Genomic DNA, 23,983 nt, shown 5'->3' with positions numbered 1-23,983 from the left:
ATTTTCTGGCAATCCTCACAAACACCGGGTTAAGAAGAATAAATATGCAAGATGTGATGGGATAAATGCAGTAACAGATGACATATTATGGGATTGGCATCTTTAAAAATGCTTCCCTAGTTATAATGACTCAGAATAACCCTATTCAATCAACTGAATCCATGCTGGTTCACAACAGGTTCCCAGCAGAACAATTCCATCACTGTGGCGTTTGTCCAGCTCCCCTATAGCCCTGCAATCTATTCACTTCCGTTAACCTCCTTTCAGTTCTTTTGCCTTTTCCTACATTAAGGGATTTGCTGTAGCCAATTAATGTTTAAGACATTTGGCATTTTTTATTAAGATGATCCAAAATCCAATAAGACCACAGGGTCCAGATGAGGCAAACCTGACATTAGATGATGAAATGCAGCCTGAAGAGCTGTTACTTTATCATACACCATGCGCAAATTGTGCTTCTGAGATAGCTAACCCAGATTCATTCTGCAACCAGTCAGTTCTGAGTGCAATCATGATGACTGGGAAATTGGCTGGAGCATTTCTATGCCTTAGTCTGATGTCTGAAGTTATCCCAGTTTGAGTTACACACTTAATAATATCACAAATTACCCACCACATTTCCTTCTTTACCAGCATTTGAACCCACTTCAACTTCTGTGGATGTTCCAAAGAAACTAGAGACATAGTGCCATAGAACAGTACAGTGCAGAAGCAGGCCCTTTGGCCCATCTATTCCATGCTGAACTATTGAAACTGTCTACTCCCATTGACCTGGACTGGATCATAGCCCTCCATACCACATCGACGTACCTGTCCACACTTTGCTTCAACATTGAGATTGAGCTCACATTCAACACTTGTGCTGGCAGCTCATTCCAAACTCTCACGACCCTCTGAGTGAAGAAATTTCCCCTCATATTCCCCATAACCTTTTCACATTTCACCCTTAACTTACGACCTCTGGTTGCAGTCCAACCCAATCTCAATGGAAAAAAGTCGGCATTTACCCTGTCTATTCCCCTCATAATGGACAGGGGAATTATGTCTATTTTACCTCTATACCTCTATCTACCTCTATCAAATCCCCTTTCAATCTTCTATGTTCTCAGGAAAAAAAGTCCTAACCTATTCAAACTTTCCCTAAAACTCAGATCCTTCAGACCCAGCAACATCCTGGTAAATCTCTCCTATGAAACTTTGTTGGCATTGTCAATGAGAAAAATTAAGGGTGCTATTCTGACATCAATATCTGGCAAATAGCATCAGTTTTCAAAGCTCTTGGATGTTCCATTAGTGATTGCAACCATTTTTAATTTGTGTATCAGCAGTACATGCTGTGATATCTGCCTTATTGTCCACCCTGTTCCTTAGTAGCTCCCACTGAGAATTACACAGGCTCCATCTGAGCTCTGTTTTTCGGTGTAAGCCAACATATCACTTTAGTTTAATGTGTTTGTGGCCACTATCACTATTTCTCCAAAGGATCCTCTAAGATGCTAGCAGTCTATGCAATAAATAGTCACTAATCTAATCCAATTTCTAAGGCTCAGAAGTTGAACTAATTCCAGAGATTGAAATGATATAAGATTCTGACATTAGATATATTTGTGACATCTGTTTGGTTCCATTTTCTGTTTATCACCTGCTCAAAAATGCCACGAACTAAAGATCAACTAATAACATCCAACAAGAGCCAATGATTTGTAACTAAAATCATAGAATGTCAATTCGGTATACAGTGTCCTTTTCAAAGTACTTATTCTTTTACGAACATGAAATTGAATCTCTTATTCTTCTCATTACGTATAAATCTCCATTCCGCATGAGTTTCATTACATTTCTCCGTGAAGCAGCACGGTACTGTAGTAGTTAGCACAATGCTTACAGTACCAGCAACATGGTTCAATTCCCTGTGACCACGTGTGTTTCCTCCGGGTGCTCCGGTTTCCCCTCACAGTCCAAAGACCTACCGGCTGGTAGGTTAATTGGACATTGTAAATTGTCCCGTGATTGGGGGTTGCTAGGCGGCTTGCCTCGAAGGGCCTATTCCACACTGTATCTCAATAAGTAAATAAATAAATTTTGGAAATAGTATTTCAACATGAATTGAACTAGAAGAGACTTCATCTTTAAGGTGAGTTTGCAGTTGATGAGTTTCCATAAATGCTTCAAAGATTTGATAGTTGAACAGTTGCTGGGTGTAAAATGAAAGGGTTTCTGAGTCATTCAAGGATCACAACTGAGAAAGCACAGTACACAGCAAATGGGAGGAAAATACTATAATGGCATATAAATTCTGAGGATGCCATATGCATGCTGTGGGGAGTGAGAGATAATAATATCTCTTTGTTTTATCTATCACTGGGAGTAACGTGTAATAAGCTTTTAATTACTGTAAAAATGGTTGATATGAAACATGAACCGTGTTTCCCCTTTTTGGCTGTTATCTATCCCTAGATCCTCAAATGTTACACATAATATAAAATTACCTGTCTTAGAAGTAAAGGATTATAATTCTTGATCATTTCTTATACCAGAAGTTATTTTGGCAAAGAGGACTTTTTAACTTAAAAAAGTCTGTTTGCTGATACAGTGCGGTGCAGAAGTGTGATATTCAGCAAACATGTGGAGGAGGCTTAATCTCATAGGGACTTGACCAAGCAATATGGTGCAACAGCTGGGGCAAATGTGGTCAGCTGAAAATGTTTGAACAAGAGAAAAATGAATCAATTTTACATTTAAATGTTTGCTGTCATGTGGAGAGTTTATATAGATTCTGCAGAATAAAATTAATTCACCTCTCTATAGGTTGTCTACTCTGCCAGAATATACTGTGTATGGTATACTTTATTGATAATGAAATCATCAATACACAATTTGCAGCAGAGAAATAGTTGATCAGGCCATCTGCTGGGTCATAGTGTTTTATACTCCACACAAAGTGATTCCTTTATTCAAGAAGAGCAGCAGGGATAATCTGGATAATTCTAGGCTAGTAAGTCTTGTGACAGCAACATTTGAGAGATAGGATCAATCTGCAGTGAGAAAGGCAGCAAATGTTTGGAGAGTAAGAAGGCCTTTATCACTGGGAGAACCCAACTGACTAATTTTCATTGTACTTATTAAATATGTAGCTAATCAGTTAGATGTGTGGTTGATGTGGTGCACTTTAATAGGGTATTTGGCATAGTCGCAAAAGAAATTCTGGTCCAGAAGATTAGAATCCATGGTAAGTTGTCAAATTGGATCTAAAATTGACTTGGTAATAGAAGCATAGACTGATGGAGGGTTGGTTTTGTGATTGGAAACCCTGAATAGTGGTATACCACAGGGACTGATATGGGGGCCCTAATTGTTTGTTACATTCATTAATGACTTAGATGTTAATGTACGAGATCTGATAGATAAGTGTGCAGTCGATACAAAACTGATAGAGTTGTAGCTAGTGAATATAGTCTCAGGTACAGAAAGACATTGTAGCTGCTTGCATAGCGGTTACCTGAAAGCAAACCAAAATCGCTGAGAGATTGAGTATGGGAGTTGGCGCTATATGGCGCGCTTCCGGAATAACTAAGTTCCAAGTCGAAAGAAGTATGTTCGATTCTTTATTATGAAACCAGCAAAGATGAACGATCTTATAGTGATAAAACACAATCGAAACTAAATTATCAATATAAATAAATTAATGCAATAAACGTAGTCAGCTGTAGTATAGCAATGTTAGTGGTCAATAAAAAAAATCACTCCTGGCTCACTGCATCTGGCTAAACTAGAATAAACTGATTAAGACAAAGTGAGAATATGTAACTATACTCATTTGCTTCTACCACATTTCAACCTACGTGACATACCCATAATAAACACACAACACAAAATACAATGCAGACAGAGAGAACAAATAGATACATGGCTCCTACACATGGATTGGACAGGACAATGGTAGGTGGCAGTCTTAAGTATCAAATATTTGTTATACTTCATTATTAGTTCTACAAATTATCCATGTACAGTTTTCCATGTTGATTTTCCAATGTCGCATCATATTGTCCAGAATAAGTGTAGTGGCTCCCTAACTTGCATCCTCCCGTCACCTGTTCACCCTCACTTTCCTATCCTTCCTGTGCTTTGCTGACCTAACTTGATCCCCAGTTAAGCAATTCCTTCATGGACTCATCCCTTCTAATTTTTGTAGTTCTTCTGCCCTGAAAGACATCACCACTCCTCAATTTGGCCTCTTAACTATGCATGAACTTTATCACTCAATCACCTCACCAATTGTGCTTGGGATGCTGAGATTGCATTTCAAAATAAGGTATATTATGGACAAGAAAATGGCAAATGAAATACAATATTGTAAAATGCATGATCATGCACTTTGGTAGTAAAAATAAATCTGTGGACTATTTTCTAAATGGGGAGAAAATTCAGGAATCTAAGATGCAGAGGGACTTGGGAGTCCTTGTGCAGAACACCCTGAAGGTTAACTTGCAGGTTGAGTCAGTGGTGAGGAAGGCAAATGCCATGTTAGCATTCATTCCAAAAGCAAGGATGTGATGTTGAGGCTTTATAAGGCACTGGTGAGGCCTCACCTTGAGTATTGTGAACAGTTTTGAGTCCCTCATCTTAGAAAAGATGAGCTGGCATTGGAGAGGGTCCAGAGGAGGTTCACAAGGATGATTCCAGGAATAAAAGGGTTATCATATGAGGAACGTGTGATGGCTCTGGGTCTGTACTCACTGAAATTCAGAAGGATGAGAGGGGATCTCATTGAAACCTTTTGAATATTGAAAGGCCTAGACAAAGTAGATGTGGAAAGGATGTTTCCCATGGTGGGAGAGTGGAGGACAAGAGGGCACAGCTCAGGATAGAGGGGCGTCTTTTCAAAACAGAGAGGCGGACCAATTTCTTTAGCCAAAGGGTGGTGAATTTGTGGAATTTGTTGCCACATGCAGCTGTGGAGGCCAGGTCATTGAGTGTATTTAAGGCAGAGATTGATAGGCTCTTGATTGGATATGGCATCAAATGTTACAGGGAGAAGACCGGGAACTGGGTTGAGGAGGAGGAAAAAAAGGATCAGCTATGATTGAATGGTAAAGCAGACTTGATGGGCCAGATGGCCTAATTCTGCTTCAATGTCTTATGGTCTTATATGATATAGGTTAAGGCTTGTTGTTGTATTGTGATGTGGTAAGATTCTCAGAAGTTCCCACTGACAGGATCATTCTAGGCTAAGATTAGATTTAAGTCTACAGTGCCCACTTTTGACTGCAAAATCCTAGCTATTGCATCTGTCAGGAGCTTCTGCAACATATCTGAATCAAAAGTGCAAGGTGGTAGGTGATAGTTGAAATCGGGGGGGGGCGGTAAAGTCAAGAGCTGGGAAGTTGATTGGTAAAGGAGAAAAAAGAGTTGGGGAAGGGAAAATTTGGTAGGAGAGGTCAGAAGGCCATGGAAGAAAGAGAAGGGGGAGGAGCACCAGAGGGAGGTAGTAGGCAGGTAAGTTGAGAGAGGGAAACAGGAATGGGGAATGGTGAGGGGGGTGCAATTACCGTAAGTTAGAGAAATCAATGTTCATGCCATCAGTTTGTAAGCTACTCAAACGGAATATAAGGTGGTTCTCCTCCAACCTGAGTGTGGCCTCATCATGGCAGAAGAGGAGGCCATGGACTGACATGTTGGAATGAGAATGGGAAGTAGAATTGAAATGGGTGGTTACTGGGAAATCCTGCTTTTTGTGATGAACAGAGCAAAGGTGCTCGGTGAAGTTGTCTCCCAGTCTACATCGGGTTTCACCAATATCTGAATCAGTGTAGTTTCTACTTACAAATCAAATACTGTGCATGCAATGAGTATTTGTCATGTCTTCATCATCATGTCTATAAATCTGTAAATCAAGCATTGTGTCCCATTTGGTTTTTAGACTTACAACAGCTGTTCAATCTTTAACTGAATAAAGATTAAATCTTTAATATAATGCAACCTTCTGCCCTTTCTCATGTATTGTAAGATATGCAATTCAGCTTGCTTTATTGCCAATTAGAAAAGCTCCTTATCATTTAAATGAAAACATATGATCTATTTATCACATAGATTGCATAATGAATGTGTCACCAATTTAATATTCAAAACACTTTAAAATCTTTTTAATCTGCTTTCTTTTCAATTTCCTAATCATTTGTGCCACATATTCATTGTTACTTGGTGATGATCAATCATTTTAGCCAACAATGTGTCTCCAGTTATTGTTGTGCTGTTTGTGCTGATAGCAAAAGTTATTCAGAGATACATTTCAGTCGTCAAGACGTTGATTAGTTTATTGTTTCATTGCTCCAGTAGTTGTGTGTAAGGTAGATCACATAAAGTCATTAATCATATCAGCAGTATGTTTGTTCACTTAGTGGGATAATATGGATATTGCCTTAAGTTAAAAGCCTTCATTTCCCCTTTCTGTCATTTCTGGTGACGGTGAATGAGAATTCTATATTTGCTGTTTTTTGTATTTGTGTGAATCTTAATCACTATCCACCTGACAGGGATCCCCATATGCAAATCACCCCAGTCTATAGCAAATCTGTAGCATTAGCACTGAGTCAGTTCTGAGTGAAAATACTTCGATAATTTCATGAATTAGCCATTAAGCAGCACTAGCACCCATACAAAATGCTGGAGGAGCTCGGCAGGTCAGGCAGCATCAATGAAAAGGAATAAACAGCTGATATTTCGGGCCAATAACCTAAATCCTGAAGAAAGGTCTCAACCCAGAACGTCGATTGTTCATTCTTTTCCATAGATGTTGCCTGACCTGTTGAGTTTTACCAGCATTTTGTGTGTGTAGGTCTGAGAAATGTTCAGTAGGTTAGCACAGTATTTATTATGTTACAAATGATTTAGATGACTTCAGCAGAAATTTCCAGTATCCTGTTCAATATCTGGCCACTAAGCAGCCTCTAAAACAGAAAATATTGAAGAATATACTTAACAAATCAGTCAGCACAGTGCAGAGCAAAACAGAATAGCAATTCATGATCTTGATCTTTCAGCAGAGGTGTGTAGCTTACACTTAACGGGCTTCTGTATGAAGTTTGAAAAGTTATTGTGAAAAAGAGTCCTCAGTATTGACAGTGATTTGCAAATAGTAAACTGAGTAAATGGGAAATTTATGGATTGATAGGGCCTTTCAGAGCTCGCCACCTTGATATTTAAAGTTAATTTTATTATCAAGGTACATATATGTTACCACATACAACCCTGTGATTCATCTTCTTGTGAGCGTAGCCGACAAATATATAGAACAGTAACTATAACAGAATCATTGAAAGATCAACCAAAGTGCAGAAGACAACAAACTGTGCGAATGCAAATATAAATAAATAGCAATAAATAACAAGAGCATTAGATAAAAGAGACCTTGAAAGTGAGATCGTTGGTTGGGGGAACATTTCATTGATGGAGCAAGCGAAGGTTAGCATAGTTGTCTCCTTTTGTTAAGGAGCCTGATGTTAGTAACTGTTCTTGAACCTGGTGGTGTGAGTCCTGAGGCTTTTGTACCTTCTTCCTGATGGCAGCAGTGAGAAGAGAGCATGTCCTGGAGGATGGAGATCCCTGATGATGGATGCTTCTTTCCTATGACAGAGATTCATGTAGATGTGCTCAATGATCGGAAGGGTTTTACCCATGATGTACTGGGCCAAATCACTACTTTTTGTAGAATTTTCCATTCAAAGGTATTGGTGTTTCGCTAGTGCACACCTCTCAAAGTTCGTCAAAGTTTCAGATGTCATGCCGAATCTCTGCAAACTCCGAAGGAAGTAGAGGTGCTGTCGTGCTTTCTTCCCAATTGCACTTACATGCTGGGTCCAAGACAGATCCTCTGAAATAGTGACACCCAGGAATTTAAAGTTCCTAACCCTCTCCACCTCTGATCCTCTGATGAGGACTGGGTCATGCACCTCTGGTTTCCCTCTGCTGAAGTCTATAATCAGTTTCTTTGTTTGCTGACATTGAGTAAAAGGTTGTTGTTATTCTTAGCCCATTTAAGTAAATTGAGGCAATGGTTTGCTTAAGATGTGCCATTCCTTGATCAATTGAAAGGTTTCAGTGTATATAAGACCATCTACTGCGTGCTTCCTCATCTTAGGAGAGGGTCCTAACTCAGGGAGGTTCCTAATACTGGCCTACTTGAACTGCATCATTAGCTAGATATTAATAATTAAGTTTCCTGCTGAACATTTACTGTCTGTCTTGTTATTAGCCAATGTAGCCCAATGCCTGTCTGGTTATGAGGCATGCCATGAAGAAATAATTAATGTTGCATACGTTGGATTTTACCAAATGCACATTGTACCAAATGCAAATACAAATGTGCAGGAAGGCACAGAGTCGACTGTACTTCCTTAGAAGGTTGGCGTCATTCAATGTCTGCAGTGAGATGCTGAAGATGTTCTATAGGTCAGTTGTTGAGAGCGCCCTCTTCTTTGTGGTGGCGTGTTGGGGAGGAAGCATTAAGAAGAAGGATGCCTCACGTCTTAATAAGCTGATAAGGAAGGCGGGCTCTGTCGTGGGCAAAGTACTGGAGAGTTTAACATCGGTAGCTGAGCGAAGGGCGCTGAGTAGGCTACGGTCAATTATGGAAAACCCTGAACATCCTCTACATAGCACCATCCAGAGACAGAGAAGCAGTTTCAGCGACAGGTTACTGTCGATGCAATGCTCCTCAGACAGGATGAAGAGGTCAATACTCCCCAATGCCATTAGGCTTTACAATTCAACTGCCAGGACTTAAGAACTTTTTTAAAGCTATTATTAATGCTTTTTGAGTTAGTGATTTAGATGCATATCATATTATTACTGAGTTAAGTATTGTATGTAATGAGTTTTTGCTACAACAAGTGTATGGGACATTGGAAAAAATGTTGAATTTCCCCATGGGGATGAATAAAGTATCTATCTATCTATCTATCTAAAAAAAATTATTTGTATAATTAAGAGAAATAGTCAAAATAGCAAAATGATGTTGGCAATATCTGACCAAATATTAACTATTATTGAGAGGTCTCCTTCATGATGACTTTTTCAGGACTTGAAGGAGCAAGCGAAGGTTAGCATAGTTGTCTCCTTTTGTTAAAGAGCCTGATGTTAGTAACTGTTCTTGAACCTGGTGGTGTGAGTCCTGAGGCTTAAGGCTTCAGACTTAAGCAGCATTTTCAGGAAATTGAGTTGACTGATGGATATACTTGAAATAACTCTATAAAGCAGAGGGGGTGGTGATGGAGCATGCTCTGCCTGAGGTCGCAACCAGTGGTGTTCCACAGGTGTCTGTTCTGAGACCCCTTCTCTTTGTGATTTTTATAAATGACTTGGATGAGGAAATGGAAGGGTGGGTTAGTAAGTTTGCAGGTGTCACAATGGTTGGTGGAGTTGTGGATAGCATAGAAGGTTGTCATGGGTTACAATGGGGTATTGATAGGATGCAGAGCTGGGCTGAGAATTGGCAATTTGAAGGCAGAATACAAGGTTAATGGCATGATTCTTAGCAGAAAGAACAGAAGGATTTTGGGATCCACGTTCATAGTTCCCTCAAAGCTGCCATGCAAGTTGATAGGGTGGCAAATTGATATGTGGATAGCCCAGCTAGTCCATGTGAACTATCAACCACCCTTTTAAACCAATCCTACAATAATCCCAGTTCTCATTCTGCCCACTTTCCCATCTACTCTCTACAGGTTCTATTGCTCATCTACACATGAGGGACAATTTGTTGTGGTCAATTAACTGACCAACCTGATGTCTTTGGGATGTGGGAGGGAACTGTAGCACCTGGAGAAAACCCAGAGTCACAGGGAGAATGTGCAAATTCAACAGAGTTTGCTTCACTGCTGTACCACCCAGATCTGAACATTATCTCAACAAGCAACAGTGACTGAAAGTTAGAGCTGCGGGCATTCTTTTAATGGCATGTGGAGAAACTATGAAATCTCTGGTGCAGGAAGGTCCATACGGTTGATTCCTAAAGAGAAAATTTATATGAAGTTTTTCCTAATTGCAGAAATATAGAACACACAGAGGAAACCAGCTGGAATTTTCAAATTTATGTTTCCATAATCATTACTAATTTGCCGCTCTCCATTGATTTTTTTTCACAGCCAAATAGGGAAATTGGTCTTGAAGATGCCAATGGATTTCACCCCACTGCCACTGTGCCTTAACATGATTCTTCATAATAATTTTATTACGTCAGTCTATTAACTTCTACTCTGCTATTGTGCTTACCAAGTGCCGCCCTGTACAGTTATACCAGTGCTTGAATATCTAGGTCAGAATAAAAAGTTAATGATATTATATCATGATCCAGGTTGAGCATCCCTCATCTGAAATGCTGGGAGCCAAAAGTATTTCAGATTTTGGAATATATAATGAGAAAGCTTGGGATCGCCATCACTCTGACTCTGAATGTATTTGCTACCTGTAAGCAGTCTTTGTCTTACACTTCCCACAATTCATCTGCCTCCGCCGCATCTGCTCTCAGGATGAGGCTTTTCATTCCAGGACGAAGGAGATGTCTTCCTTTTTTAAACAAAGGGGCTTCCCTTCTTCCACCATCAACTCTGCTCTCAAACGCATCTCTCCCATTTCCCGCACATCTGCCCTCACCCCATCCGCCCGCCACCCCACTCGGGATAGGGTTCCCTTTGTCCTCACCTACCACCCCACCAGCCTCCAGGTCCAACGTATAATTCTCTGTAACTTCCGCCACCTCCAATGGGATCCCACTACCAAGCACATCTTTCCCTCCCCCCCCCCTTTATGCTTTCCACAGGGATCGCTCCCTACACGACTCCCTTGTCCACTCGTACCCCCCATCCCTTCCCACTGATCTCCCTCCTGGCACTTATCCTTGTAAACGGAACAAGTGCTACACCTGCCCTTACACTTCCTCCCTCACCACCATTTAGGGCCCCAGACAGTCCTTCCAGGTGAGGCGACACTTCACCTGTGAGTCAGCTGGTGTGGTATACTGCGTCCGGTGCTCCCATGTGGCCTTTTATATATTGGTGAGACCTGACGCAGACTGGGAGACCATTTCGCTGAACACCTATGCTCGGTCCGCCAGAGAAAGCAGGATCTCCCAGTGGCCACACATTTTAATTCCACGTCCCATTCCCATTCTGATATGTCTATCCATGGCCTCCTCTACTGTCAAGATGAATCCAAACTCAGGTTGGAGGAACAACACCTTATATACCGGCTGGGTAGCCTCCAACCTGATGGCATGAACATTGACTTCTTTAACTTCCGTTAATGCCCCTCCTCCCCTTCTTACTCCATCCCTGACATATTTAGTTGTTTGTTTTATTTTCCCCTCTCTCTGCCCATTACTCTGCCTGTTCTCCATCTCCCTCTGGTGCTGCCCCCCCTTTCTTTCTCTTGAGGCCTCCCGTCCCATGATCCTTTTCCTTCTCCAGCTCTGTATCACTTTCACCGATCACCTTTCCAGCTCTTAGCTTCATCCCACCCCCTCCAGTCTTCTCCTATCATTTTGCATTTCCCCCTCCCCCCACTACTTTCAAATCTCTTACTATCTTTCCTTTCAGTTAGTCCTGACGAAGGGTCTCGGCCCAAAACGTCGACTGTGCTTCTCCTTCTAGATGCTGCCTGGCCTGCTGTGTTCCACCAGCATTTTGTGTGTGTTGTTTGTCTTACACTTGTTCATGACACATATATACTGATGCAGCCGTTCAGCATGTTAGATTTTCATCAGTGATGATCTTGGCAAACTCATCAATGAACTTCTCTGCTACTTCATGATCAGCAGACACTTTATCACCAACAATTTTAAAAATTTAATGCCTTGCCTTTTCTTAAATTTCTGCAACCATCCTGCTGAATATTCACAATTATCTTCAATTTTCAGTTCATTGTGATAGATCTTTGCTTGTTTTATGACCAGCATACCTTTGAACGGCATATGTCCACGCCAACACTGATGAGACCACTCTTTCAATGCACATTCCAGATCTTCATTTTTCGCTTTATGCAGTACTTTTCTATTTTTTATTAGCTTCAGTTCATTACTTTGTGAGGTCACTTCTCAGAGTTGCCTGTAATGCACAGAGATCTGCCCATTGCCCAACCTTCCCAGCACCCTGTGGAATTTTCCATTTGTGACCTCCTGCTCAAAAAAATTTCAGATTTTGGATGTTTTTGGATTTTGGAATTTTGGATAAGGGGTACTCAACCTGTATAATAATAATTTTGATTCTTCAGCACAATACTGCATCGTCTCTTTATTAAAATTATCTCAATTTATGTAATTAATATTGTATCAATCTTCTTTATCTGGATTTTGCTATTGTGACATTGAAGATCAGTGCTTCCTTTCCGTTTAATTTCCATTTCATTCATAAATTTCTAATTCAACTTATTTCCAATCATTAACTATTCTAGAATCTTCTAGTATTTCAATGCGCTATTCTCTGAGTGTAAAGTATTGATTCCTGTTGACACTCTAACTCGTGCGCTACCATGGATACAATGGAGTCAGCTTGTTAACTCCTCCACTGGTTGCTGATGTGTTTTGTCACACTTTATTTTCACTTTCAACGTGCCAATATTTTTCTTTTCCATGGTGATTTGAGCCGTGGGTTAAAATAATGCTTTGTTGCTTTACATTTAATCTTTCTGCAATAACCTACCCCTTTAAACGTAACTCTTTATGTGGCTTGTTACTAGTTTGAGCAGCTGGCTTGTTTTGTCACTGTTGCCATGGTTACTCTAACGGAGGGATAAATTCACACACTCGACACAATTTCCTATCTTTATAAACTTGTACTGGGCATACAATGTCATTCAGTCAGGTGAGCAACAATTCAGATGCTGTTCTTTTTGCCAATTTTGCTAGACATTTCAAATCCTGATATTAAAAATAGTTTACAGCTTCTCCATTTATTTATATGAGACCAAGTGCAAATACACACCGGAGACATGCAAGTGAAATAAATCATGCCATCATTTCCTAATAAAATTATCTTCTGTGTTGTTCTTTTCACGTCCTGAATTATCTGCAACTCTCTGAGAAAATGTCGAGATACAGCACTATATTAAAACCGCAAATTCCAGCTGCTTTTCATCCAACCATCTGTCCAAATCATTTGATATCCTAGATCAAGAATCCTGTAAAGACTGAACCGGAAAGTCAGCAAATTCATATTTCAGCAGATTAATCCTGAACAAATAACCTTTATTTTAAGTGAAGCAAAGCTAAAAATGTTGATCATATTTGCTTAACCCCCGTCTTCATGCAGTACACATTAAGAAACATAATTAGGATACTGCAACTAATCATCTTATTCAACAAAGTGTCATATTGTGTTTGAATCAAAGAATCACGGAATTAGGTCAACCTGGAAGGAGGCTTTTCAACCCATCGTGTCCAGACTGGCTCTCCATAAGAAGAATCCAGTTTGCTCCACTCCCCAATCGTGCAAATTGCTTTCTTTCAGATACTTACCCTGCTCAGTTCAGAAATCTATAATTTATGTATTTATTTATTTAGAGATACGGTGTGGAACTGACCACCCAGCAACCCACCTAGTCTAATCACAGGACAATTCACAATGGCCAATTAACCTTCTACCCGGTAGGTCTTTGGACTGTGGGAGGAAACTGGGGCACCCACATGGTCACAGGGAAAATGTACAAACTCCTCACAGGTGGTGTCTGAATTGAACTCTGAACTCTGATGCCCTGAGCCGTAATAGTTCTGTGCTATCCACTATGTTACCATGGCTCTTCCTTCATTACTACCCCTGGCTGCACTACCAGTTGGCAACCACATCTGTGGCACTTGTATCAAATGCCAGGGAACCCCACTGTACTCTTCCATCCACTCTGAAATAAACAGCCCTTCACTAATATTCCCTGTTATTCATACTTATCCGTTCTGCTGTCTCTTCTGCTGTAGGCAGTTGTCTCCTTGGATTAAACCAATCAGGACTTACAGGGCAGTCGAATCCTTCAACTCCTTTTAATGTTGTTAAGGCTCAGCAATTGCAACAGAATAAATAATATTAATAAAAGCACTACAAATGATAAAAATATTGCAAGAAACTACAAAAGATAATATACAAAATTTTAAAAATACTGTGCACTAATATGACTTCTAGTATAATAACCTTACATAGTTTTAATCTTTAGCTCAACTTCAAGACAAGCATACAACTTCCTAACACCAGTTCTGAACGCAACTCGTTTCAGCAATCACTCAAGTGAGCTTATCCCCATGTGTGCGTGCAAACACATTGATCAGCAGTTCCCTGGCAGTCGTCCCGATAACTTTATATTACTCACATGTATAGTTCTTGTTAACAATGAAGGATTTTGATCATAACTCATTTTGATGATCACTCACAAGAGTTTGTTCCTAAGTAGAAAACGGATCAATCCCGTCTGCAGTCTCCTTTCAAGTTCCTTATGTTTTCCCTGTGTGTTCCTTATTTTATGATCCAAAAAATTGCAGCTGTGACTATTGCCCCTGCATTTCTCTTTGGCTGATCTTTATCTTAATATCATTACAAGTCTTTGAAAGTTGTTCCATCTTGTTCTTGTGCCAATGAATTAGTGCAATGTCTCTCAAATGAAAGTCATCCTTGTTGATTTTTTAACCAGTATCTCATTTTGGTTTAATGTATCAGAGGCATTTGATGGCTCTGGGCCTGTACTCACCGGAGTTTAGAAGAATGAGAGGGAAATCTCCTTGAAATCTATTGATAGGCCTAGATAGAGTGGATGCGGAGAGGATATCTCCTATCGTTGGTGATTCTCGGACCAGCCTCAGAACAGAAGGACGTTCATTTAGAACAGAGATGAGAAGGAATTTCTTTAGCCAGATGGTGGTGAATCTGTGGAATTCATTGCCACAGGTGGCTGTGGAGGCCAAGTCCTTGAGTATATTTGAAGTGGAGGTTGATAGGTTTTTGATTAATCAACGTGTCAAAGGTTACAGAAAAGGCAGCAGAATGGGGTGAGAGGGATAATAAATCAGAAATGATGGATTTGCAGAGCAGACTTTATGAGCACAATGGCCACATTCTGCTCTAATGCCCTGTGGTCTTGTGGGTTCATTATAGTTTTGAATTATTAATGATTAGTTTCAATCCAGCAACAAACATTCAGTTTTAATATTTTGAAAGGCTTGGAGTCAAATCCAGATGTTGTAGCCATAATTACTACCTGTACATAGAGTTCTCAGTCAGAATCAGAATCAGGTTTAATATCACTGACATATGTCATTACTTTGCGGCAGCAGTACATTGCAATACATAATAAAGAAGAACTATGAAGTACAATAATAAATATATACATTAAAAAATATAAATAGACCTTTAATGGTATTTGATAAGCAGAGGGATCTTGGGGTCCAAGTTCATAGCTCTCTGAAAGTCGCGATGCAGCTAGATAGGGGTGGTTAAGAAGGCATACGACTGCTTACCTTTGTTGTCAAGGCACTGCCTTTAAAAGTCAGGAAGTTATGTTGCAACTTTACAGAACTCTAGTTAGGCTGCATCTGGAGTTTAGCATTCAGTTCGATTTGCCCTATTTTAGGAAGGATGTTGAGGCTTTGGAGAGGGTGCAGGAAAGGTTTACTAGGATGTTGCCTAGGTTAGAGGACGTGCTGTAACAAGAGCTTGGACAAACTTACATTGTTTTCTGTGGAGCAATGGAGGCTGAGGGGAGATCTGACAGAGGTTTATAAGGTTGTGAGAGACATAGATAATGTAGACCTGGGGTTCTCAACCTGGCGTCCACTGACCCCTTTCTTAATGGTATTGGTCTGTGGCACAAGAACCTCTGGAGTACACAGACAATATCTTTTTACAATGGTTAAAATGTCTAATACCAGAGGGCATGCATTTAAGGTGAGAGAGGTTACTTTCAAAGGAGACATTTTGCACAGAAATTGGTGGGTGCCTGGAATGGGTTGCATGGGGTGGTGGTAGAGGCACATACTTTCGGGACTTTTAAGAGATGTTTAAAAGACGCACATGAACATGGGAGAATATGGACATTACGTAAGCAGAAAAGATTAGTTTAGTTAGGCGTTTGATTACTAATTTAATTTGTTCAGCACAACATTATGGACTGAAGGGCCTATTCCTATGCTGCACTGTTCCATGTTTTAAATAAGCAATGCAAAAAGAGAGCAAAAAAGGGGGGGGGGGAAGGGTTCATTGTCAACTCAGGAATCGGATTGCAGAGGGGAAGAAGCTGTTAGTAAAATGTTGAGTGTGCGTCTTCAGGCTCTTTTACCTCCTCCTTGACGGTGCAATGAGAAGAGAGCCTGCCCTGGGTGATGGAGGTCCTTAATGGCAGATGCCCCCTTTCTGAAGCACCACCCTTTGAAGATGTCCACAGTGCTGGGAAGTCTAACACCCATGATGGAGTTGGCTGGGTTTGCAACTTTCTGCAGCTTTTCCCAGTCCTAGGCAGTGGCCTCTCTGTACCAGATGGCTGTTGACAGCCAGGCTGCAGGGATTCAGAGAAATATCAGATTGTTAAATTTCAACTTTTCGTCCTGTAAGTGCAAGAGTTCCCAACCTCGCTTTTGCCACAGCCCCTACCATTAACTGAGGGGTCTGTGGACCCCAGGTTGGCATCCCCTGTGTTAATGTCTGGTTATTCATTGAATATTTCCTTTTATCAACAGCCTATTTAAAAAGTTCATTCAAAAGCATCTTATTTCTTCCTAACACAAGTAGATACAAACATTACTATGTAGCCTGTCTTCATTTACTATGACTTAATAGCAATTTCACTCCAGCTATTGCCATGCTAGTACAGAGTCTTTATTTTACACCCTTCTTTCTAGATGAAAAGCCTATTCTACAACAACTCATAAAGCATCATTTGGAAGTCAATAGTCAATCTCCCTCAACAAAAAAAAACCTCTTATGACGTTAGATATGATGACGTGATTTGCCCTCTACTCTCCACTGATTGAATTGAATTGAGTTGAATTGACTTTATTATTTACATCCTTCATATAGGTGAGGAATAAAAATCTTTACATTACGTCTCTGTCTAAATGTGCAATGAGCAATTTATAATAATTTGTAATGAATAGTATGCACAACAGGATAGTCAGTATAACAGAAATACAGTTGTATCAGCGTGAGTTAATCAGTCTGATGGCCTGGTGGAAGAAGCTGTCCCGGACCCTGTTGATCCTGGCTTTTATGCTGTGGTACCATTTCCTGGATGGATGGTAGCAGCTGGAACAGTTTGTGGTTGGGGTGACTCAGGTCCCCAATGATCCTTCAGGCCCTTTTTACACACCCGTCGTTGTAAATGTCCTGAATAGTGGAAAGCTTGCATCTACAGATGTACTGGGCTGTCACACCACTCTCTGCAGAGTCCTGCAATTGAGGGAAGGACAGTTCCCATACCAGGCAGTGATGCAGCCAGTCAGGATGCTCTCAATTGTGTCCCTGTAGAATGTTCTTAGGATTTTGGGGCCCATGCCAAACTTCTTCAACCATCTGAGGTGAAAGAGGCGCTGTTGTGCCTTATTCACCACACAGCTGTTATGTACAGACCATGTGAGAGCCTCAGTAATGTTTATGCTGAGGAACTTAAAGCTGTTCACCCTCTCAACCCCAGATCCACTGATGTCAAAAGGGGCTAGCCTGTCTCCATTCCTCCTGTAGTCTACAACCAGCTCCTTTGTTTTTGCGACATTGAGGGAGAGGTTGTTTTCTTGACACCACTATGTCAGAGAGATGATCTCCTCTCTGTAGGCTGCCTCGTTATTGTTTTAGATTAGGCCAATCAATATCGTGTCGTCAGCAAATTTAATTAGCAGATTGGAGCTGTGGGTGGCAACACAGTCATGGGTATACAGACAGTAAAGGAGGGGGCTTAGTAGATAGCCTTGAGGAGCACCGTTGTTGAGGATCAGAGGGGCAGAAGTGAGGGACTCCACTCTTACCACCTGCCGGTGATCTGGCAGGTAGTCCAGGATCCAGCTGCACAAGACACTGAAAGAATCTCTGCTGAACCTCTCCTGATTCTTTCACCACAAAAGAGAGGCTGAAATTGAATTAACTAATCTGTAGTCACTTGGCTTATCCCTATCCTCTTTTTTTAAAGTGAAGATGTTATTTTCAATCATTGCACCATCCTGGAAAGATTGTGGCCAGTGTCTCAACCTCAGTAAGCTAGAATGTATTCCATCTAGACCAGATGATCAATCAACTTCAGGTGCAGCTAGCCTTTCCATTGTCTCACTTTATCCAATCTTAGCTCATGTTGAATCTCAACCGTTAAAATTCCAGCAGATTATTTAAGTATTAAGTACAAAAATTGGTGGATATTCTTTTATGACTGTTGATAGTCTTTTCTCGAGTTTTCCCTTTGCCTCCCTTATGTCTGAACGTTCTGTATTCGGACTACTCCCCACTTAATCATTAATCATATGTTCCTTTTTTTTCTATTGCTCTCTTTTTGGTCAGCCAAGAAGCTCTTACTTAATGTTCTGCAGCTTTTATTTCTCATGGGGGACAAAACTGAACTGTGGCTGAAACATGGACACCTTAGAAGACTCCCATTGTTCACTTACAGTTTTGCTTGCCAAGCTCAGAATTCAATTAACCCAGCCCAGATCTGATCTCGAACCATTGAAACTGGCCCTTCTCCAGTTGACTATTTTAACCCAGTGGTTCCATGGCTTTTCCAGATCTTATGCTATTATGATCACTGTTTGCAAAATTTTCCACTGGTGATTCTCACTCCACTTTGGCTTGCCTCATTTTACAGAAACAAGTTCAGCACCGACCCCACTAATGTTGATCAGAAATGTGCTTATTAATGAAGTTCTCCTAAATACATTTCAGAAACTTCCTTCCCTCTTAGTCCAGATGTATGGTTATACCCAAAATATACATTCCTTGTTAATTTATAGTATAGTATGCTATATGTGTATGATTCAACTCAGTTCAATTCAAGTTTAATTGTCATTCAGCCATACATGAATATTCATGAATACAGCCAAACAAGACAGCATTACTCCGGGTCAAAGTACCAACAGTCACGCACAGCATAAAACACAGATGAGATAGCAACACAAGTGATACCAAACTCACATGCTATCAATCACAGTTGACTACAATCAAGCCCGTCTCCTCACTACAACCTACTACACTCACTACCCTATGGCTTTGCACAACGCCATTGAATGCATTGCTAGATAAATTTGGAAGATCACAACACATTTTCTTAAGGCTCTAGGATCTTGGGAAATGAATCATGAGAGCTAACCAGATTCTCAATAATCATAAACATGAGAAAATCTGTAGTTGCTAGAAATCCAAAGCAGCACACCCAACATGCTGAGGGAGCTCAGCAGGCCAGGCAGCATTTATGGGAAACAGTAAACAGTCGATGTCTTAGACCGAGACCCTTCTTCAGGACTGGTGTAGGGTCTCGGCCTGAAACGTCAACTATTTACTCTTTTCTATAGATGCTGCCCAGCCTTCTGAGTTCCTGCAGCATTTTGTGTGAGTGTTGCTCTCAGTAAGTCATTACTGCTGTTTCTACCCAAGTAATTAAGTGAAAAGTGGTAAAACCCTTCATTTCTGATCTCAAAGGGGAAGGGAAGGTATGGTGTTGTGTTTTATTCCCTAGAGTTTATTTACACTTCATCAAATATGTCTATGTCTACTTGCTGTACAATTGTAATGGATGATTTTTCCAATGGATCACCTAGGAGGACAGAGCACTGTCAAATGGAAGGTGTTACTTGATCCTGTTGATGGAATAGTAAATCAGTGTTCCCTGCAGTATGTAGTTTGGTTCTGTTGTTGTTAGGAGACAAGAGTTCAGACAGTGGACGGTGTTCATACTCGTGCTTTCAGAACAGAATAGCACAGAGTTTTCCAACTAATAATTAAAGAGAATGTGTGGCCTTAGGATATGTGGAGCCGTTTCCGATAATCTCAGATTCACTGGAAAGCTAACCCAGACATAACTGAATTAATTGGAACTGGCAAATAACACAATTCTATTAACAACACACACACACACACACACACACAAAATGTTGGAGGAACTCAGCAGGTCAGGCAGTATCTCTGGAGGGGAATAAACAGTCAACATTTTGGGCTGAAACCCTTCATCAGTACTGGAAAAGAAGAGAGAAGAAGCCAAACTAAGAAGATGGGGAGAGGTGAGCGATCCCTCAGTCTATATCAGGTCTTGCCAATGTAGAGGAGGCTGCATCAGGAGCACCAGATACAGGAGATGACCCTAACAGATATGCAGGTGAGGTGTCACCTCACCTGGAAGGACTGTTTGGGGCCATGAATGGAGGTGAGGGAGGAAGTGTATGGGTAGGTGTAACAGTTTTTCTGCTTGCAGTGCCAGGAGGGAGATAGTGGAGAGCGATTAATGGACAAGGGAATCATGAAGTGAGTGATTACTGTGGAAAGCAGAGAATGGGGGGAGGTAAAGATGTGTTTGGTGGTAGTATCCCATTGAAGATGGTGGAGGTTGCACTGACTGGTGTGTTGGATGTGGAGGCTCATGGGGTTGCAGGTGAGGACACGAGGAACTCTATCCCTGTTAAAGCGGTGGGAAGATGGGGTGAGCGCGGATGTCCAGGAAATGGAGGAGATGTAAATGATGGAGGAAGGGAAACATTATTATTTGAAGAAGGAGGACATATCTAATGACCTGGAAAGGAAAGCCTCATCCTGGGAACAAATATGGTGAAGATGAAGGAACTGAGAAAAAGGAATAGCATTTTACAGGAGACAGGGTGGAAGAAGTAAGTCAAGATAGCTGTGGAAATCGGTAGGTTTATAAAAGATGTTGGTAGACAGTTTGTCTCTGTTATAAATGGACACTCCTCTATTCTGAGGCTGTGCCCTTTGGCCCTAGACTCCGGCACTATGAGAAACATCCTCTCCACATCCACTCTACTGAGGGCTTTCAATACTCGATAGGTTTCAAGGAGATTCTGCCCTCACCCCATTCTACTAAACTCCAGGAAGTATAGATCCAGAGCCATCAAATGCTTCTCATACATTAACCCTTCCATTCCCAGAATCATTGTCATGAACCTTCCCTGGACACTCTCCAAAGCCAGCACATCTTTTTTAGATAAGGGGCCCAAAACTGCTTAAAAGACTCCAAGTGTGGTCTGACCAATGCCTGACAAAGCCTCAACATTACATCCTTAATTTCTTTCCTCTTTATCTGTTTTCTGCTAAAACCTGCTGCATCTGTCTCAGCATTCCCCTCTCACCCTCCTTCACCTGATTCCATCTGCCCATCATATACAGACCTATTCCCAAACTGGCTCCATCCAGAAAAAGAAGGTGACATTGTGAATGATTGTCAAACATTCCTTGTTACCATATTTTAGATTTTCAACAGACATGCTATCCATTTCAGAGCCCTTGTTATATTTTAGTTGACCAACACTTTTCAGTCTCTAGTTAGTCTGGGGTAACAATGAGACTGGATTAAATAGTATACTATAGGACAGGGTTATAGATGTGTAAAACCATAAGATATAGGAGCAGAAGTAGGCCATTCGGCCCATTGAGTCTGCTCCGCCATTCAATGATGGGCTGATCAAATTCTTCCAGTCATCCTCACTCCCCTGCCTTCTCCCCATACCCTTTGATGCCCTGACTAATCAAGAACCTATCTATCTCTGCCTTAAATGCACCCAATGACTTGGCCTCCACAGCCACTTGTGGCAACAAATTCCACAGATTTACCACCCTCTGACTAAAGTAATTTCTCCACATCTCTGTTCTAAATGGACATCCTTCAATCCTGAAGTCATGCCCTCTTGTCCTGGACTCCCCTACCATGGGAAATAACTTTGCCATATCTAATCTGTTCAGGCCTTTTAACATTCGAAATGTTTCTATGAGATCCCCCTCACTATCCTGAACTCCAGAGAGGAATGCTTCTCATACATTATTCCTCCAGTTGAGGAACTCGTGTAAGTGTGCCCTTCAATACTGAGCTCCAAGTCATCATTGATTGTTCACTGAAGTATATTTGAGAATGAGCCTTGCACTGAGCAGCATGAGGAGCAAAGTTGTCTACCAAGCGATCCCCATTAAATACCAACGTCCACTCAACAACCATAGTCTATAACAAGAGCCTGAAAAACACAGTGACTCAGAATCACAATCATGTTTATTGTCACTGACATATGTTGTTTTGCGGCAGAAGTGCAGATTAGCTTTATTAGCTTTATTTGTCACATGTACGTCGAAACACGCAGCGAAATGTGTTTCTCGCGTCAACGACCAACACAAGCGCAAAGATATGCTGGGGGCAGCCCTCAAGTGTAACCATGCTTACGATGCCAACGTAGCATGCGCATAACTTACTAATCCGAACCCGTACGTCTTTGGAATGTGGGAGGAAACCAGAGCACCCGGAGTAAATCCATGTAGTCACAGGGAGGACATAAAAGCTCCTTACAGACAGCAGCAGGAATTGAACCTCAATTGCTGATTGCTACTGTACCACCCCTACAGTGTAAAACATGAAATTACTCATAAGTTACAAAATAAGTAAATCGTTGAAAAGATATATTATCAGATAATGCTCATGGATTCATGGACCATTCAGAAATCTAAAGGCAGGATAGAAGAAGCTGTTCTTAAAACAATGTGCGTGGGTCTTCAGGCTTGTGTACCTCCTCCCCAATGGCAGTAACCGTTGAGTAATGAGGAGGGTCTTCAAGAATGCTTTCTTGAGGCTCCTGCTCTTGTAGATGTCTTTGAAGGTGAGAGACATGTTGGTTCAGCTCGTAGGGTTTGCTTGACTCTGTGCTGGGCTCTGAATCAGACTGGGAGATCTCAGTCAGTCTGGATTGGGAGCAGCATCTCCAACACCATCACACTGAGCACGGGGGCTCCCCAGGGCTGTGTGCTCAGTCCACTGCTCTTCACTCTGCTGACCCACGACTGTGCTGCAACACACAGCTCGAACCACATCATCAAGTTCGCAGATGACACCACCGTTGTGGGTCTCATCAGCAAGAACGACGAGTCAGCTTACAGAGAGGAGGTGCAGCGGCTAACAGACTGGTGCAGAGCCAACAACCTGTCTCTTAATGTGAACAAAACAAAAGAGATGGTTGTTGACTTCAGGAGGGCATGGAGTGACCACTCCCCGCTGAACATCGACGGCTCCTCGGTAGAGATCATAAAGAGCACCAAATTTCTAGGTGTTCAGCTGGCGGAGAATCTCACCTGGTCCCTCAACACCAGCTCCATAGCAAAGAAAGCCCAGCAGCGTCTCTACTTTCTGCGAAGGCTGAGGAAACTCCATCTCCCACCCGCAATCCTCATCACATTCTACAGGGGTTGCATTGAGAGCATCCTGAGCAGCTGCATCACTGCCTGGTTCGGAAATTGCACCGTCTCGGATTGCAAGACCCTGCGGCGGATAGTGAGGTCAGCTGAGAAGATCATCGGGGTCTCTCTTCCCGCCATCACAGACATTTACACTACATGCTGCATCCGCAAAGGAAACAGCATTATGAATGACCCCATGCACCCGTCATACAATCTCTTCTCCCTCCTGCCATCGGGGAAAAGGCTCCGAAGCATTCGGGCTCTCACGACCAGACTATATAACAGTTTCATCCCCCAAGCTATCAGACTCCTCAATACCCGAAGCCTGGACTGACACCTTGCCCTACTGTCCTGTTTATTATTTATTGTAATGCCGGTACTGTTTTTGTGCACTTTATGCAGTCCAGTGTAGGTCTGTAGTCTAGGGTAGCTTTCTCTGTGTTTTTTTAATTACGTAGTTCAGTCTAGTTTTTGTACTGTGTCATGTAAACCATGGTCCTGAAAACCGTTGTCTCATTTTTACTATGCACTGTACCAGCAGTTATGGTCGAAATGACAATAAAAGTTGACTTGACTTGACTTGACTTGACTTGCCTGTATGG

The 23,983-nt window shown here is 41.4% G+C and overlaps 1 protein-coding gene across 6 annotated transcripts in view; it reads left to right on the top strand.

Moving 5' to 3' along the window:
* LOC140728501 (kalirin) overlaps positions 1–23,983 on the top strand; it is a 723,603-nt gene that overhangs the window by 503,593 nt on the left and 196,027 nt on the right. The window lies entirely within an intron of this gene.

Source organism: Hemitrygon akajei, chromosome 5 (genome assembly GCF_048418815.1).
Source record: "Hemitrygon akajei chromosome 5, sHemAka1.3, whole genome shotgun sequence".
NCBI classification, from domain to species: Eukaryota; Metazoa; Chordata; class Chondrichthyes; order Myliobatiformes; family Dasyatidae; genus Hemitrygon; species Hemitrygon akajei.
This window is presented reverse-complemented; position numbering and strand designations above follow the sequence as displayed.